Raw genomic sequence first — 21,262 nt, 5'->3', positions numbered from 1 at the left:
AACATGATAGTTTGAGGAACTTTTTTACAAAAAAATATATATATATACCCAAACAAGTACATGTTAGAAGATAAAATGAAACTAAAACAAGTTAGCCAGCAAAAAACTTGGTAAAATATTTAGGCAGATACTGAACAAAATATACTCCAAACTTGTGAAAACACTTAAAATTTCCCAAAAGACTACAGAAACAGACCCAAACATTAATTCATTCCATGTTCTTGGATATGTCATCAAAAACACCTCAATTTTTACTTTTCTTTATAAATGTAATATAAATTTAATACAATATAAATATAATATAAATTTAATCCTTTAATTTTAAAGAAAAGCAACTTCTTTGGCCTAGTTTGGAATAGGTACATCTCATAGCTGCAGAGTCTAAGTCTCAGAAGAAATTGTCTTGAATGTGAAAAACTAGAACTGAGACTAGAAGCTCAGGGAAAGCCATCAAGGGTGCCCTAGTCAACCCAGCCAGGATTAGGCCTGCTTCACTGCAAACCACCTAGTAAGCTGAGCCCTACTGAATTGTCAAGGACCACCTTCTAATATCCGAAAGAGCAATGGCAAGCAACAGCAACTCAGTATTCCATACTTGCAAGGGGAACTCTAGATGCAGAAAGCCTCCCTGAACATCCTTATTGGTGGGTTCTTGGTGGGGGGGGGGTTCCTTGAGCAAAGGGTAACAGTCTCAGGAAGACCTCAGGTGTGAACCATAAGTGGCCAGCACTCCAGGTGCCTGGAATAATGAGAATCTTATTTCTGAAATCACCTTGTACAGTGAAGCTCGGCAGCCTCTCCATCTGCACCTGCACCATGGAGCTGCCCCTACTCTTTGAGGTCCAGTCTCATCATTCAAACAGTGAGACCTGAGTATCTACACTTCTGAATCCTCCACAGTTTTATCCCAGTATTATAGAATATTTCAGTTCCCTCAAAATTTGTGTTAACAACTTTATCCTCTTAATATGATGGTATCAGAAGGTGGTACCTTTGGGGAGTCCATAGGTCATGAGGTGAAGCCCAAAAGTGTGTGATATTAGTGTCTTATAAGAAATAAAGAAGCACCCCATCCTTCTTCCCACATCCTCTTCCCACTTCCCTCTCTTTTTCCTCCTCTCTCATTTGGAGCCCTCATGAGTGTAATTATTACCCTTATAAAAAGAGACAAACACTGTCTCCTTTCTGCAGCCCTTCCCTCCCCTATCTTGAACCCAGCAGCCTTCTATTACCAGGCTACATACTAGGCCTTGTTTTCCCCTCTGAGACAAGGTCTTCCTGAGTTGTCAAAGCTAGCCTGAAACTTAGAATCCCCAGCCTCAGCATCCTGATCATGCACTGCCTTGCTCAGCACGAGCAAATCTTCTTAAATCTTCAAAAATAATTTAGAAAACAATGCTCTATCACCTTCAAGCTGGATCTGTGCTGCATTTTAGAGTAGAGCAGAATCACCCCTATGTTTCTTAGAAATCTGGGGACATACAGAGAATTTTTTTTTAAATGGAGTTAAGAACTTCTCAAAAGCAAGATGAATCCCTATGCCTGAATGGATGGATTGTGTGGAAACCAGTACAATGTGACAAATAATGAAAAATCATAGCTTCTTTTTGTGAATTCAGTTTAAGACAAATTTAAGTGTAGAGCTGATTCTCCCAAGTTCATGCACTTAGTTATTAACAACCACACAGCAGCAGCATATTACCTTTGCTTATTGCTAACCAGGACTTAAACTTTTATGTAACTCATCACAGGGAAGGAAAAAATTTTTAATCACAGCAGAGAAAAACGAGCACAAATAAGAGATGTCTTTTTAAGTGAAAAATAGGAGAAATTAAGGTAAACATATCAATGATTAGAATTCATGATCAATATGGCAAATGTTTTTCTATTAAAAGCACACACATAGCCTAATGTAGGTTAGAAACCACATCATTCAAGTAGCAAGAATATCTAATTAAGGCTCTATTATCAGAGATGTGTCTGGAGAGAGATGAAATTTGGACAGTGGAGACAACATGAGTTTTTTTTTTAATGTAGACCCAAACAAATACAAGTCAGAAGATAAAATGAAACACATTCCACAATTTATGTGGCAAAAAAAACTGGTAAATAGGCAGTAACTGAGCAAAAAAAAAATTTCAAAACCTGTGAGAACACTTAAAAACTCCTCAAAGACAACAGAATCAGGCCTGACCCAATTCCCATTCTTAGATATATCATCATCAAAAACACCTCAATTTTTCTTTATAAATGTAATAAGTACATAAACTTAATGCAACGTGACAGAAAAAGCAACTTCTTTTGACTGGCCTAAGTTGGAGTAGGGTACATTCTGATGCCTCAGGGCTGCTGAGTCAATAAGCCTCAGAGGAAAGCGTCTCTGAGTGTAACTAAAAGGATCAACACTAGAGCTAGGGCTCAAGGCACCCTGTCAAGAGTGCCCTAGTCACCCCAGCCAGCACTAGGCCTGCTTCACCGCAAACTGCCCAGTAGGCTGAGCCCCACCAAAAGATCGAGGGCCACTTTCCAGCAGCCGACAGATCAGTAGCAAGCAACAGCAACGCTGAGGGTGTTGAACACTTGCGAGGGGAACTCTAGATTTAGGAAGCCTTCACACCGCCCCCAGTCCTCTAACAATTCAGGAAAAAAGGAAACAGGGGTGAAGGAGAAGGAACCATACTCTGAAATCTGCTAAGAGAAGCCTAAGCCAGTTTGCTCAAGTTTTTAATTATTGGAACCAGTTTTAACACAACATGGGGTCTGGGCAAAAGTCATAACCACTGCCCTTGGATGGATTTCCAGTGGGAAAGACTCCCAGAGGGTTGCCTACTGTCGTTTCATAGAGGAGTAGGGGGGGTCCTACCGAACTGGAGTGAAGGAAGCAGGAATGGTCAGGAGAAGATCAGGTCAACTCCAAAGAGACTCCTGAAGCCAACTCCAAAGAATCCTGGAGCCTGAAGGACCAGCAAAGAGGTTTTAAATTTAGCCACGCCTTTGAACTCCCTCATTGGCTGATTCTTGAAGGAGGCATGGCTCATAAACTAAAAACTCAAGGTTTAGGAAGAACTCAGTTTGTGAGCCTCGATGGCCTGCACTCCAGGTGCCTGGGATAATGAGCATCATAGTACTGATGCAGCCCTGCACGGTGCAGCTCAGCAGCCTCTCCGTCTGCATCCGCACCACACATGGTTTTGGAGCTGTTCCTACTACTCAGATGTATCTGCCCAATCTCATCATTGAAATCATAATTCTATGTGTCTATACATCTCTGCACCCTCCACAAATTTTAACCCAGTACAATGGAATGAATATTAATTTATGTCACCTGAAAACTCTTCTGTTAACATCTTAACCTGTCCTCACACTTAAATGGTATTAGGAGGCAGGACCTTTGCTAGATAATCAGGTCATGGGGTGAAGCCCTGGGGAGTGATATTAATGGCTTATTAAAAAAAAGACACAGAAGCCTCCTCTTTTCCCATTCTCCCCCTGTCCTCTCCCTTCCCCCATTCCCACACTTCCTTCTTCCTTTCCTTTTTCTTTCTCTCTCTCTCTCCTGAGGTTGGGATCCTCATGACTAGAATTACTGCCCATATAAAATTCGGCACACACTCGTCTCCCTTCTATCTGACCTTTCTTGTCTTGTTAGGATGGAACTAAGAGGTGGCCATCTAGCTGGGTTTGGTGATGTACACTTGTAATCTCAGTATTTGGGAGGCTGAGACAGAAGGATATCAGGTGTGAGGCCAGTTTGGGCTGGGGTGTAGCTCGAAGGTGAACCCTCCGTGGGTTCAATCTCTAGTACCACAAATAAGAGGAGGAGGTGAGGGAGGAACAGGAAGAACAGGAGACAGTGGTCACCTGCAAAACAGGCAGCAGTCCCACACCAGACACCAGGTCTACTGTCATCTTGATTTTGGACTTCCTAGACTTTGGAAAATGTTTAAGTTTCCCAGTCCATAGTATTTAGTCATACCAGCCTCAAGAGACCAAGACACCCAATAACCTCTATATATTACTCAATAACTATGTGCTTATTCTCACAGAATTTCCGACACAGGAAATCAATAGACCAGATCATCAATATAACAGAGGACCCAGAAAGAAAATCCAGTTTGAGAAGAAAGGGAGATGAGGAAGGGCCATTTGGGATAAATTTAATGTAAAGTGACAGTGGTGCTACAGTAACAATGTTAGAAAAATTAGAAATGTAGAATAATTCTTAGGACATTACAATGCTATACAACAGAGTGTGGCATTATTTTTCAGTTCTTAAGTATATCCAGTGGGCCAGGGGTTAAAAAATAGTAGTAGGCTGGGCGTGGTGGCTCACGCTTGTAATCCCCACACTTGGGAGGTGGAGACAGGAGGATCGCGCAGGTTCAAAGCCAGCCTCGCTGGCATAAGAGACCCTGTTTCCAAATAAAAATATAAAATAGGTCTGGGATTGTAGCCCAGAGGTAGAAGGGTTTCCAGGAACCCCAGTACCACCAAAAAAAAAAAAAAAAAATAGTAGTAAATAAATCTTTCCTCTCGTTTTTTTTGTTTTGTTTTGTTTTGTTTTTGTTTTTGTTTTTTTGTACTAGGGATCGAACCCAAGGGTTTTCTACCTCTAAAATACAGCCCCCAAGTGGAATTACAGGTGTATGCCACCATGTCTGGTTTCCTCCTCAATATTATTTTATGGTACTGGGGATTAAACCCATGGGGAATTCTACCTCCAAGCTACTGTTTTTATTATAAATCTTTCTATTTTATTATTTATTTTTTAAACAGGGTCTCACTGATTGCAAAGGGCCTCACTAAGTAGCTGAGGCTGTCCGTGAACAGCTATCCTCCTGTCTCAGCCTCCCGAAGGCTGGGATTACAAGCATGTGTCACCACGCCCTGCCCCCCTCAATACTTTTTATGGAAGGTACAGTAGAAAATAAACATCAGAGGTATCTTTGCAGGGAAAAACAAGGTAAAGGTTGTAAAGAGAAGTGCAAAGAGATTAATTCTGCCCTGTCTATTTTAGGATCCAGATTGTAAGTACAGAGAACACAATAAGATTACATGTCAAAGAAAAAACACAACCACAATACTGCAAATTCTTAGCCTCAGAAAGAACAGAGTGTCAGCTTTTTAACATATATTTTTAGGTGAAGCATAGTAATTTTGCATTTTTATTGGGTACCGTGTAGCATTTCAATGCACGTATACAATGCATAATGATTACAACAGGGTAATTGGCAAAACTATCCCGTTAAGCTTTTGTTTATTTTTATGTTGTAAACCTTCATAATCTTCTCTACTATCAGATTTTCTATATGGGTCTTCTCTTCCCAAATATTTGAAAGATTTGTAGACATACTCACATGATCCCTACCCCTCATCAAGATTGCGCTCTTAATAAAATCACATTCTCAGAGTCCCCAAGAGTAGGGACCAGTCACTGAGGAAAGAGTTAGTCAAACACCATCAAAGCAAATACTCACAGCTCATCAATCCCTCCCTTCCAAGGATCTAGTATCCTTTAGCCTCTGCTATTCTGAAGCCTCTGCTATCCTTGAGCCTCTGCTATTCTGAAGCCTCTGCTATCCTTGAGCCTCTGCTATTATGAAGATGCTCATTAGAACCACTGACCCAGATATGTCTGTGGCTTATCATTCTCTGAAGCTAGTTGTGAACTGATTTCCCTTCCCTGGTCAATGTCTTAAAAGCTCATCTCCGAGAAGATATGTTTTCTTTTCTTTTCTTTTTTTCTTTCCATACTAGGGATGGAACCCAGAGGTATTCTAACTCCAAGCTACATTCCCAGCCCCCTTTTTTTTTTTTTTTTTTGGTGATACTGGGGTTCCTGGAATCCCTTCTACCTCCAGGCTACACTCCCAGACCTATTTTGTATTTTTATTTGGAGACAGGGTCTCTTAAGCCAGCGGGGCTGGCTTCGAACCTGCACTATCCTCCTGTCTCCGCCTCCCAAGTGCGGGGATTGCAAGTGTGTGCCACCACGCCCGGCTCCAGCCCAATTTTCTATTCTTTATTTTGAAACAGGGTCTCACTAAGTTTCAAAGGACCTCACTAAGTAGCTGAGGCTGTCTACAAACCGCAATCATCCTGTCTCAGCCTCCCAAATTCTGGGATTACAAGGGTGCACCACCATGCCTGGCTGAGAAGATGTGTTTTCAACACCAATAATGGTTGTTTTCCTTCCCAGGTCTCCTGAGCACTCACACAGGTTTATCTGCCTTGAACATCTAGAGGTCACTGGTGGTGTAGGGAGTCTTATGACACAGGTAGCCTCTCAGAGTTTCAGCTCTCCTACATTGTTAATGAGCTATTGTTCTATTTATTGTTGCCTTCTATGGCCATTTTTCTCAATTCCTATTTTCTTCCTTTTCTTATTTCATTTCCTGTAACTTTCTTTGGTCCTTCTAGGTATCCAAAATGCCCCCTAAGTATGAATCACAGTAATGTCCTCAATTTGGTATATCAAGACTGATTACAGTCGTTTCCTTGCACTAGGCAAGTTCAGCTTAAAAACAAAAAGTGCAATCTATTTTCAATACGCAGAGATAATGTTGTCTGAAAGCCTGAGGATAGCAGTTAAACCCATTGAAAATCAATAAAAAGCCTTTAAAGGCCACCATTCTCTTTAATGACATTTTTCTTAATGCTGGATGTCCTATACTACCAGGCAGTTAGGTGATAGAATTGATTTTTATATAACTTTAGTTCAGGAACATGTATACTTTAGGTGGGGAGACTGGGCAGAAAAGAGAAATTGAATTTCTATGCCTTCTTCCTAGCACAGCCCCAAATTTATTTTGTAGAAAATAACTTCTGCATATATAGCATTAGAGAGCAGTATTTTTCAACCACTACATCTGAGTGGTGGGTGCCCAACCCTAAAGACCCAGGAACCTACAAGATTCCCAATGCTACCATTAATTTGTGGCAAAGGGTGCCCTTACTCAACTGCTTTGCAAGTATAGAATGATAAGAAAGAGACCTGCTCATGAGAAGTTAGCTTCATGCTTTAGCTGTATCGACCTGTGATTTAATACAATATAGTAGATGAGTTTCAAAAAAAGTACAGATTTTTTAAAAAGTATTATGATCTCATAGAAATCTATAAAATAATTAAAATTCTAAAAGCAATGCTTAATGTAGGAGTAGCCACAATAAAGCATTCTCACCAGTCAAACAGCAATCAAGGGAATGACAAGATACTCACCTTTCTCACAGAGGCTAGTCCTAGGCCAGCTCCATTAAATGTTAACTCACATGTAGCACCTCTGTAGATGGCCATGAGTTTTTTTTATCGCTGGCTTTTTTTTCTGTTTCTACTCCTGATATCCACGTTGACGTGAGACTTGTGTGACTTTCAACTTGATCTGCCAGTTTGTGTATTTATCAAACTGACTCTGACATCTGATAACTGCCATTATCTGGCCCTGGGACTTCTCTCACAAATAAGCATTCAAGGTCCAGTGTATTCTGACTTTTATACCTATTGGCTATGATGGAAACATTCATTTGAACAAGCATAGAAGTGGGAAAAAACATTTTTACGAAAGCAAAAGCCTGTTTGAGTTAGAAAATGATGACAATATAGCAACTCAAAAGCAATGTAGGTTACCCTATGAATAATAGGGACAGCTGGGCATAGTGGTGCACACCTAAAATCTTAGAGACTCTGGAGGCTGAGGCGGGGGCATATCAAGTTTGAGGACAGTCTGTGCAACTAGTGAGACCCTATTTAAATAAATAAATAAATAAATAGGAAGAAAAAAGAAAGAAAGAGAAAAAGGATGGGGCTATAGCTCAGTAGAAAGTATCTCTGGATTCAATCCTTAGAACCTTAAAAACCAATAATAATAGGGACAAATAATTCAGCAATTACTCCAAACAGTCACTGTGAAAAATACCTGAAAATAATAAGAGCTAATACATATATATATATATATGGGGTAAGATGGCTATTGAGCGAAGCAGCACATCTCAGTCATTCTGAGACTTGAAACTCAATCTCTTTGAAGGCAGAGATTTGACAAGAGAAAAAAAGCAGCAAAAAAATTGAACAAAGTAACAAAATATTAAGGCAGCAGAAACAAAGGCAGAAGACAGAACAGAGGAAGCAAAGTGCCCTGCACACCTCCCATGCACCTCCAAAGACCCCCAGCAAAAAAGTCAATAACTTGATTTGAAGTAAGAAACTGCAACTTATTGGTATTGTAAGCAGTCCACACTCCACAGAGATCTGATTCCCCAGACACCTGGCTAGAACCTGCAGCAGCAGCATCCAAGCCCACCTGGTCCTCCAGAGATCTAGAGTGGTACTCAACAACACCATAGGTGAACTAGCCATCCCCACAGGAGACCACCTAGCAGGGCACAGGAATTCATGCAGCAAGCAATAGAATCGCGGGTCTAAGACTTTGTGGTTAACATCAACGAAGGGGGAGGTAAAGTCTGCTGTTGGACACAGAAGAGGCACAGATTAGCAGACAGACCACCAGGGTCACTTGGGCAAAAAGGCCTACAGTCTGCAGAGCACAGCACCCAAGTAGGACATCCAGAAATCATCACAGGCTACCCTGTCATGGTGTCAGGGGAAAAGTCAGACCAACCCAGCTCTATATGTGGAGAATGCAGACCCCCACAAAGATATAATATGTCATATCCTAACAGCACCCATCATCTATGTAGTAGGGGAAAGAGAAACATAGGCTCAGGGTCTGTGGAAAGCATGAAGACCCCTATTTACACCGGATCCAGCCCCATGGACACCTTCTGCCTGCAAAGACAAAGAAAGACACAGGGAAATGCCCTGTGGATAGCTCAGAGACCAAGGCTTACAGTGGGAGAGGCACCAGTGGCACTTGGCACCTGCACAGACAGACACCAGCCCAGGGTCCCAGTCATTGAAGGAAATAAAAAAGTAGGGCTGAAAACTGACATAACTATAAATTATTGAGCAAATAAGAGCATTTGGAACATGCTTTAGAAAGTAAACCTTAAATGCTTGAAAGTATCCACAGAGACCTAAGAGGATCCTATACTTATATTGCTAGGGATATTTTTGTTGTTGTTTTTGTTGGTATTTTGTGGTTTTTGTTTGTTGTTTTTGTGTGAGTGTGTGTGTGAATATATGTCTGTGTTTGTTTGCCCTCTTTCCTCTTTTCTATCTACTCCCTTCTCTCCATTTCTTTTTCATTTTTTCGTCTTGTGGTGAATCCATTTCATACCACTATATCTAAATACTCTACACTGGTGACTATAATCCTTCTATATATTCACTATCACTAATCCCTAATATAAATTACCTCACTACACTCAAACTTTCATTCTACTCAATCCTATCAGATACTTTGCCCTATTCTTGCTTCCACTACTCCAGCTCCTTCCTCCTCACTCAAACTTTACCACTGAATAAAACACAACTTGCCCTGAGTGAAAGAAAGCTATCAAAAGCAACAAAGATATAAAATTTAAAAACCTGAAATCATGAGAAGGAAGAATAGCAAGGAGGTAATAAGCTACCACAATCCCATAATAACAGAACCCACCAACACAGAATTCTAGAGATTTCCAGAAGGACAATTCAGAACTTTAATAGTACAAATGATACAGGATTTCTAAAAAGAATTTAGAGAAATTCTGAAAGAAATGAAGAAACAAAAAAACAAAGATTCTGACACCCCAAACAGTAATCAGAAAAAAGCTCTGAGGGAAGTGAAGGATGCAATCATTGAAGTGAAGGCATCACTAAACTATAAATAATAACTATAAACAATAAACAATAGATTTATAAACAATAGATTAGACTGCATGGAAAACAGAATCTTACTCTTAGAAGATGAGCATTCAAAAAATGAATGTATAATATATAATTTAGAAAAAATAATTTAACAGCATGAATTGGACATTGAAGAGATAAGGGCCCATTTTAAAAGAGCTAACCTAAGAATAATAGGTATAGGAGAGGGAATGGAAGCCCAAACCAAAAAATCAATAATCTTTTCAAAAAGTTAATAGCAGAAAATTACCTAAACATAAAAAGAGGTCAGAGGTCAATACATAGCTAGAGGAAACATATAGCATCCTCATTAGGCAAGATAGGTAAAAAGGTTCACCACACTACATAATAATAAAATTGACAAATTTAGAGGCCAAGGAGAGAATGTTAAAGGCAACAAAATTAAAACCAAGTGACATTAAGAGGCAAACCAAAAAAAAAAAAAAAATCACTCTAGACTTCCCAAACCAAATCATAAAAGCCAGGAGGGCCTGGAGCAACATATTGCAAACTCTGAAAGAAAACAACTTTCAACCCCAAATTTTCTACCTAAAAAAAAACTCTCAAGTTTGACAGGTAAAACCTTACATGACGAACAGAAGCTGAAAAAAATGTATGTGTTCAAAATCAGCACTAGGAAAAAATACTCAGAGATTAATTACAAAGAGTAATTACAAATTCTGTATGCCAATCATCCACTGAAAAAGAAATCCAGGTAACACTTGCACTCAAAAGATCTCCCCCCAAAAAATAAGGAGGTAAAAAATTTCTACAAGGAAAATTATGAAACATTGAAAAAAAAATCAAAGACCTTAGAAAATGGAATATTATCCATGCTCTTGAGTAGGCAAAATAAATATCAAAGTGGCCATTCTTTCAAAACTAATTCACAAATTCAATGCAATACCCATTAAATTACCAAAGTCATTTCTCACAGACAGAAAAGTATCAGTCCTTAAGTTCATTTGGAATAACAAAATATCCATAATAGCAAAAATAGTTCTCTGCAACAAGAACCATGCAGGAAGACACAATACCTGACTTCAAACTATACTGCTAAGCCACAGTAATAAAAACAGCATGTATTGGCACAAAAACAGACACATAGACTAATGGAGCAGAATAGAAGACTCAAACAATACCACACACTTAGAGCCATTTGATTTTTAACAAAGGGGCCAAAAACACACATTGGAAAAAAGATAGCCTCCTCAACAAATGGTGCCAGAAAAACTCCTTAAAATATGCTAAAAATGGAAATAAGCCCCACTTTCTCACCCTGTATAAGAGTCAATTCAAGATGGGTCAAAGACTTGGAAATTAAATCAGAGACCTTGCAGCTACCTGAAGAGGGCATAAGTCCAACACTGCAACACATAGACACAGGTAAAACCTTCTTAACAAGACCCCAAAGGCACAAGAAATTTAAAATAGGATCGATAGTTTGGATCACATTAAACTGAAGAGCTTCTGTGCAGAAAAGGAAACTGTCAAGAACCTCAACAGAGAGCTGACAGAATAAAAGATTTTTGCCAGCTAGTCCTTCAATAAAGTTCTCATATCTAAAATATACAGAGAACTAAAACTCACTGCTAAGAAAAAACCCAATCAAAAAATGGGCAAGTGAATTAAATAGACACCTCACAAAAGAAATACAAGTATCCAGTAAGTATATAAAAAATGCAATCTTTAGCAATTAGAAATGCAAATAAAAACTACCCTGAGATTCTACCTAACTCCAACTAGGATAGCGATTATTCAAAACACAACAATAACAAATGCTGGCGAGGATGTAGAGAAGTGGGAACTCTAAAACATTGTTGGTGGGATTGCAAATTGGAAAACAGTATGGAGGATCCTCAGAAGAATGGGGAAAAACTTACCATATGATCCAGCAATACCACTTCTGCATATCTACCAGAAAGAAAACCAAACTACCAAAGTAGTGCATTCATATCTATGTTTATAGCTGCAAAATTCACCATTGCTAATCTATGGAACCAGCCAAGATGTCCATCAACAGATAAATGGATTACAAAACTATAGGATATGTACACAATGGAATTTTACTCAGTCATTAAGAAGAACAAATCATATCATTTGCAGAGAAATGGATGGAACTTGAGAATATTATGCTAAATGAGATTAGCTAATCACAAAAAGTAAAAAGTTGAAAGGTCTCCCTGAGAATTTGGAAGCTAGGGAGAAAATGGGACATAGGAGGGACTCTAGATAAAAAGAAACTTTAAATGAGTAAAGAATGAGACTGAGGGAGATGAGAGGAGGGAAACATCCTAATGAGCATTATGTATATTCACAAACATATCAAAGTCAATCACTAAGCCAAAGAAGAAAAGGAGGAAGAGGGGAGGGTGGTGGGAACTGAAAAAGGGTGATATGTGCATGTATACTTTCAACATAACGTACCTCGTAATGATGTAGGATTACAATGCACCAATGAAATTTTTAAAAAAGCAAATATATATATATATATATATATATATATATATATATATATATATATCATACTAATTCATGCAGTGCCTGGGTGTTCACATTCCAATCAGAGAACAATTTTTTCTTTTAGTCTTAGGGATTGAACCCAGAGGCATTCTACATCTGAGCTCTGAGCTACACCCCAAGGATGTTTTGGTTTTATTTTATTTTTAAACAAGGTCTTGCTAAATTGCTTAAGGCTTCACTAACTTGATGAGACCAGCCTCAAACCTGCAGTCCTCCTGTCTCAACCTCCCAAGTCCTAGAATTACAGATGTATATCACCACGCCAAGCAGAAAAGCATTCTTGAACCACTGTTTGCATTCTGCCTCTTCTTAAAAAAATTCTCAACTTACAACAAAACTGCATTTACTTTTCCTTTCTGCTCTTCTTTCTCTCTTCTCAAACAACCAGAGAACTTCTCATCTGGAAGACTTGCCTTAACTGCCTCAATTCCTGACTGCCAAGAGGGAACTGAAAAACAAGCTTATGTTTCCGGAGAGCTCATGGGTTCAGAAGCAAGATAAGAGAAGTTTAAAGAGCCGTGTGTACCCATTAGAAATGAGATGGCGCATGCCTATATGAACGTATCATATTGACTATCACCCCAATGTGTAATCATATGGCACCATAAAATTCTAAAAAAAATTTCAGTTGCAGTTACACAAACAAAAAAACCTTAATAACCAAAGACATTTGTTGTTTTCTAACAAAAAAAATCTAAGAGTAAGGTTTCCCAAGTCAATGATTTCATTCAGTATCTGCTTTGCTCTTTAGATTCGGCTAGTACTTGAAGAGATTCTTTTAAAATTATCTTTTGTCACTGTATCCGCCCATTATCCCAGATCATATGCGTGTGCAGTGACTCTCAATAACAGGTGAATTTCTTCACTACTCTGTACAATGAGAGCGGGAAAGGATGGCCATTGATTTCTGATTCTAAAGGCCCTTGACCCATATGAAGAGAAGTGAACTTTGACTCATTTGTATTATCCCAAAAAGGTGAATTACATCAGAAAGGAACAGAGAAGACAGGAATAGAGTGGGGAGAAGAAGTTACACTGTGTTAACTCATCCCATCTAGCTCTAACTTCCTATTGGCTGTAATGGAAAAAAATGTATTGAGGGCAAATCTCAGGTAACACAGAAGAGTGAGACTATGTAGGACCGAAGGTTGTGCACGTGTGCTCTAGTAGGACATGACAGGCTTTGAGGGGGACATAGGGTGTACCGATTAGGAAACCATGAGGGTTTCTGGAAAAGGTGGCCTCTGGGCTGGACTCCCAAGGGTTAATAGGATAGGAATGTGAGCTGAAGCTGCAAGGCCCTTATGAAGAACCCCAGAGATTAGACCACAAAGCCATATTTAATGAAGAAAAAAAAGAAAATAAAAGTTAATAATAGGAAACACAATACAAGCATTGCCAAAAAATGACTAATTTGGAACTGACATACATGATGGGCTGCAGGAGATCAAGAAATTCCTTCAGGAACTTCAGATTGTAACAGTCTAGAGTCAGAAATGAGGACTAGAGCTAGAATTGGAACAGTTAAGACCACATGATGAGGGGCTGAGGTTGTATCTCAGTAGTAAAGAGCCTGTATAGCATGGGAGAGGCCCTGGGTTCAATTCCAAACACCAAATAAATAAGCAATGATAATAAGTATCATTCTGAAACCAAAAGATAAAATAAGTTATAACTAGAGAGAAAGTACCCAAAGAAAGCAAGTAATTTGATATCTTTACACACATGGATGAAGAGGATTCTAAGGATGAAGCATCTGCAGTATTTTTTCCTGCTTCAAAATGAAAAGGACAAGGACTGAGAGAAAGCTTCTAGATTTAGCAATTATGAACTTATTCAGAATCTCTAAGAACAGTTTCAGTAGACTTTAAAAGCAAGGCCAGGAGTCGAAACCATGTCAAAAAGGGTTAGCTGGGAACCAGTAGTTTGGGGGGGAAAAAAAGGTCAGATAAATAATATGCTCTATAGACTTAAAAATATTTCAGCTTTAGATGGAAGAAAAGATAGGGTTTGGCAGAGTCACAGAGCCAAGGAAAATTTTGCTTGAAGTAGAATCTTCCAAAAGGTGTTTATAGATGTAAATAAGAATTGCAGAAGAAAGCAAAGGGGTCAGTGTTATGTTAAATTAAGTTTGGGATATATTGGGTAAGCAAAAGTAAACAGATTTAATTGTGGTAGTACTGGGGTTCCTGGAAGCCCTTCTACCTCCGGGCTATACTCCCAGACCTAGTTTTACATTTTTATTTGGAAACAGGGTCTCCTAAGCCAGCGTGTGCGGCTGGCTTCGAACCTGCGCGATCCCCCTGTCTCTGCCTCCCAAGTGCGGGGATTACAAGCGTGCGCCACCACACCTGGCTGTCTCCGAACCTTAACACAAACTACAGTGAGTTCTAAAAGTTTAAGTGAGATAATAGTATATTAATAAGATGGCTCAAAATTATTTAACAAAGTGATTGTATTTTTTTCCACTGAGTGCCTCCTAAAATTAATGCTAGATGAATAGACTCTGAGAAGCATGGTTTAAAGAATAAAAGAGAAAATGTTATAAGCAAGAAAAAAAGAGGTTATAAAGCAGGAGAGAATATCTCAGAAAATGTAAGGAGGGATCAGAGGAAAGCCAACAGGGAAGGAGGGGAGGCTGCTCATCCTCAACTGCCCAGGAGACGGGAAAGGAGCAGGAGTAAAAGATGCCAGCAAATCTACATGCAGAAACAGAAGAGGCAGGAGTAGAGAGCAGCCAGAGCCGCAGCGCGGATTGGCTGGAGCGGCGGCGCGAAATGGCCGGAGCCGCGGAGCAGAGCGGCTGGAGCAGCCAGAGCGGAGTGGCCAGAACAGCTGAGTGGAGCAACCAGAACAGCCGGAGCAGCCAGAGCCACGTCGCGGAGCAGCCAGAGTGGCCAGACCTGCGGTGCAGAGCAGCCAGAGCCGCGGTGCAGAACGGCCGGAGCAGCCGGAACGGCCAGAGCCGTGGTGCGGAGCAGCCAGAGCCGTGGCACAGAGCGGCTGGAGCAGCGCGGCCTACATCTCCCCTAGCAGCACCAGGCTCCAGAGAGGAGGGAGACTCAAAACAGAGCTCAAATACAAAGAAGAGGTACTCTGGCCTCGCGGCCTAGGATGCAGAAGCAGCGTCTTACTGCTGGCGGCAGTGGCGAGTTCACCGGACGGCCCTAGACCAACCCACTCAACCAGCCACCAGGCGCCTGAGAGGAGGGGTGGACAGCGAGCCGAGGTGAGCAGGTGCTGAACAGCCGGGCGGCAGTCAGCAGTTTTGTTGGTGCAGGGAACATCTAAAGCTCCCAAGGGCCAGGCACAGCACAACTGGCAAGGACTCAGAGCGGAGTTCAAAACCAGAGAAGAAATACGCCGCATCATGGCCGAGGGCATGGCAGTGATGCCATATTGCCAGTGGCGGCAGCAGCGAATCCACCGAGTCACTATAGCTCCATCAGCGCACTCAACAACCATGAGTCAAATTGCGGCCCCTAGGGGAGAAATCCCAGTACTGCACTCCCAGGGACTTGCGCAGATAGTCTCCCTGGGTCGGAGATTTTAGCAGTGCAGCCCAGTGGGGGAGTGGCAGTGGCAGAGATATCATACCATAGTCACAACTCCCCGCTGGAGAACGCCCAACTTGGCACCCGCCACGGTCTAAGCAGCCTTGATTGAGCCCCTGGGTCTGAGACTTTGTGATACAACCCAGTAAAGGAGTAGTGGTGACTGAGATACCACAGACTCGAGATCCAGAGCATCTTAAGTGAACTCGTAGTGACTCAGGGAAGAACCCAGAGAAGGCACAAACTTCCAAAATCATGGGAAAGAGAAATAACAATGGAGCAGTGAATGCCAACAACCACACAACATCAGAATCTGATAACACAGAAATCCAAAGATCTCTAGAAGATCAAATTAGGAAAATAACTTTAGAAATAATAGAGGACTTTCGAAAAGAATTTAGAGAGAGTCACAAAGAGATAAAGGATGCAATTAATGAAGTAAAGGCCTCAATTCAAAGTATAAACAACAGATTAGACCACATGGAGAATAGAATCTCGCTTCTTGAAGATGATCATTCTAAAAATGAACGCATAGTTTCTAATTTAGAAAAAAAAACCGACAGGAATCTGACATTGAAGAAATATGGGCCCTTTTCAAGAGAGCTAACCTAAGAATAATTGGAATAGAGGGAAAAGAAGGTGAAACCAAAGGGATCAACAATCTCTTCAAGGAAGTAATAGCAGAAAATTTTCCAAACATAGAGCAAGAGGTCGATACACAGGTCCAGGAAACTTATAGAACTCCCTTTAGACAGGATCAGAGAAGAGGATCCCCACACCATATAATTGTCAAAATGACTAATATGGAAGCCAAGGAGAGAATCTTAAAGGCAACAAAAACAAAAGGCCACGTGACATACAGAGGCAAACCAATTAGAATCACTCCAGACTTTCCAAACCAAGTTATGAAAGCCAGAAGGGCTTGGAGTAACATATTCCAAACTCTGAAAGAAAACAACTTCCAGCCAAAAATTTCCTACCCAGCAAAACTATCCATCAAATTAGATGGGGAAATAAGAAGCTTCCATGACAAACAGCAACTGAAGGAATTTATGTCTTCAAAACCAGCGCTAGAGAAAATACTCAAGGAGATTAACTGCAAAGAGGAAATGGGTAATACACGCCAGAACCAAAGAAACAAGAATTCCCATCCAGCAGACAACTAAGCAAAGAAGAATAAACAGTATCTCAAACAGAAATAAGATCTTAACATGTTGGGAATTAAAAATTATCTCTCTATAATCACACTGAATGTAAACGGCCTCAACTCCCCAATAAAAAGACATAAAGTGGCAAAATGAATTAAAAGCCAGAATCCAATCATCTTCTGCTTACAAGAAACACACCTTAAAGTAAAGATAGGAACAAACTCAAGGTAAAGGGCTGGAGCAAGGTAATCCATGCTAATGGTACTCGAAGACAAGCAGGAGTAGCAACTATGATATCAGACAAGTTAGACTTCAAACCCAAACTTATTAGAAGAGACAAAGAAGGTCACATTTTACTGGTAAAAGGAATAGTCCAGCAAGAGGAAATAACAATAATCAACATCTATGCCCCAAACATAGGGGCAGCTACTTTCATAAATCAAACTCTTTGTGACATGAAGTCACACATAAATCCCAACACAATAATACTGGGAGACTTCAACACACCTCTCACAATACTAGACCAATCTTCCAGACAAAGGGTCAGTAAAGATGTCTCAGAACTAAAGAACACCATTAACCAAATGGACCTGTTGGACTCATATAGAATATTTCACCCAACTACAGCAGAGTTTACATTTTTCTCAGCTGCTCACGGAACCTTCTCCAAAATAGATCACATCCTGGGACACAAAATGAGCACTAGCAAATTTTAAAAATGTTACATACTTCCCTGTGTCATTTCAGACGATAATGGAATGAAACTAGAAATCAACTCTAAGAAGACCCAGAGAAACAACATAAACATGTGGAGACTGAACACCACACTTCTGAATGAAGAATGGGTCATAGAAGATGTAAGAGGTGAAATCAAGAAATTTCTAGAAACAAATGAAAATAAAGAAACAACATATCAAAACCTCTGGGACACTTTGAAGGCAGTATTAAGAGGAAAATTTATAGCACTGAGTGCTCACATAAGAAAAACAGAAAATCTTCAAGTAAATAGCCTTATGGCACACCTCAAAACCCTTGAAAAGCAGGAACAATTGAACCCCAAAGCGAGCAGAAGACGGGAAATTATTAAAATTAGAGCAGAAATTAATGAAATAGAGAATAAAAAAAACAATACAGAACATCAACAAAACCAAAAGCTGGTTTCTTGAAAAAATTAACAAGATTGATAAACCACTAGCCAACCTAAGTAAAAAAAAGAGAGAATCAACCCAAATTATGAAGATAAGGGATGAAAAAAGAGACATTACTACTTACAGCGTAGAAATCCAGAGGATTATCAGAAACTACTTTGAAAAACTATACTCCAACAAAATGGAAAATCTGGAGGAAATTGACAACTTCCTAGATAAATACAACCTTCCTAAACTGAGTCAAGAAGATATAGAACACTTAAACCAACCAATAACAATCAAAGAGATTGAAATAGCAATAAAGAGCTTACCATCAAAGAAAAGCCCAGGACCAGATGGTTTCCCAAGTGAATTCTATAAAACCTTTATAGGAGAACTAATCCCAATACTACTCAAACTATTTTGGGAAATAGAAAAAACCGGGACTCTCCCAAATACATTCTATGAAGCCAACATCACACTAATACCCAAACCGAATAAAGACAGTTCAAGGAAGGAAAACTACAGGCCTATATCTCTGATGAACTTGGATGCAAAACTATTAAACAAAATACTAGCAACACGCATTCAAAACCACATCAAGAAAATCATTCACCATGACCAGGTAGGGTTCATCCCAGGGATGCAAGGCTGGTTCAATATACGAAAATCAATCCATGTAATTCATCATATAAACAGAATCAAAGACAAAAACCACATGATCATCTCAATAGATGCTGAAAAAGCATTTGATAAAATTCAACATCCATTTATGATAAAAAAAAACACTGCAGAGAATTGGAATAGAGGGAACATATCTCAACATTATTAAGGCAATCTACAATCAGCCCACTGCCAACATCATATTAAATGGGGAAAAACTTCAAGAATTCCCCCTAAAAACTGGAACGAGACAAGGATGTCCACTATCACCACTTCTCTTCAATATAGTACTAGAGACTCTAGCCAGAGCAATAAGGCAAGAAAAGGAAATCAAAGGAGTACAAATAGGAAAAGAAGAACTTAAGCTTTCACTATTTGCAGATGACATGATACTATATTTAGAAAACCCAACAAACTCAACCAAAAGGCTTATAGAACTGATCAACAAATTCAGCAAGGCATCTGGATACAAAATCAATCTTAAAAAATCAGAAGCTTTCCTGTACACCAACCATAAATCCACTGAAAAAGAAATTCAGAAAACACTTCCACTCAAGATCTCCCACAAAAAAATAAAATACCTAGGAATAAACTTGACCAAGGAGGTAAAAGATCTATACAAAGAAAATTATAAAACACTGAAAAAAGAAATCGAAGAAGATCTTAGAAGATGGAAAGACCTTCCACGTTCATGGATTGGCAGAATAAATATCATTAAAATGGCCATCCTCCCAAAAGTGATCTACAGATTTAATGCAATGCCCATTAAACTACCAAGATCATTCCTCACAGACATAGAAAAATCGGTCCTTAAATTTATCTGGAATAACAAAAAGCCCAGAATAGTCAAGGTAGTTCTCAGCAACAAAAACCACGCAGGAGGAATCACAATACCTGACTTTAAACTATACTACAAAGCCATTGTAATAAAAACAGCATGGTACTGGCAAAAGAACAGATATATAGACCAATGGAGCAGAATAGAAGACCCAGAAACGAGTCCACACACTTTCAGCCAATTGATTTTTGACAAAGAGGCCAAAAACATACACTGGAAAAAAGATAGCCTCTTCAACAAATGGTGTTGGCAAAACTGGTTAACCATATGCAGAAAATTGGATGTTAATCCCACTTTTTCACCCTGTACAAAAGTCAACTCATGATGGATCAAAGACTTGGAAATTAAACCAGACACCTTGAAGCTCCTTGAAGAGGGCATAGGTCCAACACTACAACACATAGGCACAGACAAACATTTCCTCAACAAGATCCCAAAGGCACAACAAATTAAAAGGAGAATCAATACATGGGATTGCATGAAACTGAAGAGCTTCTGTTCAGCAAAGGAAACTATCAAGAATCTCAATCGAGAGCCAACAGAATGGGAGAAGATTTTTGCCACCTACACCACTGATAGAGGACTAATATCTAGAATATACAGAGAACTCAAGAAACTCAACACTAAGAAAACAAAGCATCCAATAACAAAATGGGCAAATGAATAAATAGACACTTCACAAAAGAAGAAATTCAAATGGCCAATAAATGCATGAAAAAATGCTCAACATCACTGGCAATCAGAGAGATGCAAATCAAATCTACCCTGAGATTTCACCTAACTCCAACTAGAATGGCAATCATTCAAAACACAAACAACAACAGATGCTGGCGAGGATGTGGAGAAGTGGGAACTCTAAGTCATTGTTGGTGGGATTGCAAATTAGTGCAACCACTTTGGAAAACAGTATGGAGAATCCTCAGAAGAATGGGAACAAATCTACCATTTGATCCAGCAATACCACTGTTGGGTATCTACCCAAAAGAAAAGAAACTAAACTACCAAACTAATGCATGTGTATCTATGTTCATAGCTGCACTTTTCACCATAGCCAAACTATGGAACCAGCCAAGATGTCCATCAACAGATGAATGGATTACAAAACTGTGGGATATGTACACAATGGAATTTTACTCAGCCATCAAAAAAAACTCAATTACATCATTTTCAGGGAAATGGATGGAACTGGAGGACATTATGCTAAGTGAGATTAGTCAGGCACAAAAAATAAGAAATCGGATGCTTTCCCTAATATGCTAGAGTTAGGGAGAAAAGAGGAGCAAACAAGACAACCTAACGGAGGAGAAATGAGGGGGGAAGAGGAAAATCTCTAAAGCTCACAATGTACTTAAACATATCGAAGTCAATCACTAAGCCAAGCAAGGGAGGGAGGGACGGGGAGGGAATGGGGTGGGATTTGGGCAGGGGTTAAATCAGCGATGAGTACATGTTTGTACACACAAGTTTTTTACCCCAATAAGTTGTATGAATATAATGCACCAATAACAAAATTTTTTTTTTAAAAAGTCTATTGCATTTTAAAGTAGCAGATATATCTAAACTGGGAGGGAAAGGGAAGATTTTATTCTTTACTTACTATCCCTCCGTTTGGCTACTTTACAGGG

This window comes from Muscardinus avellanarius (genome assembly GCF_963383645.1).
Source record: "Muscardinus avellanarius genome assembly, chromosome: 12".
In the NCBI taxonomy this organism is placed as follows: Eukaryota; Metazoa; Chordata; class Mammalia; order Rodentia; family Gliridae; genus Muscardinus; species Muscardinus avellanarius.
Note: the sequence above shows the minus strand (reverse complement) of the source record.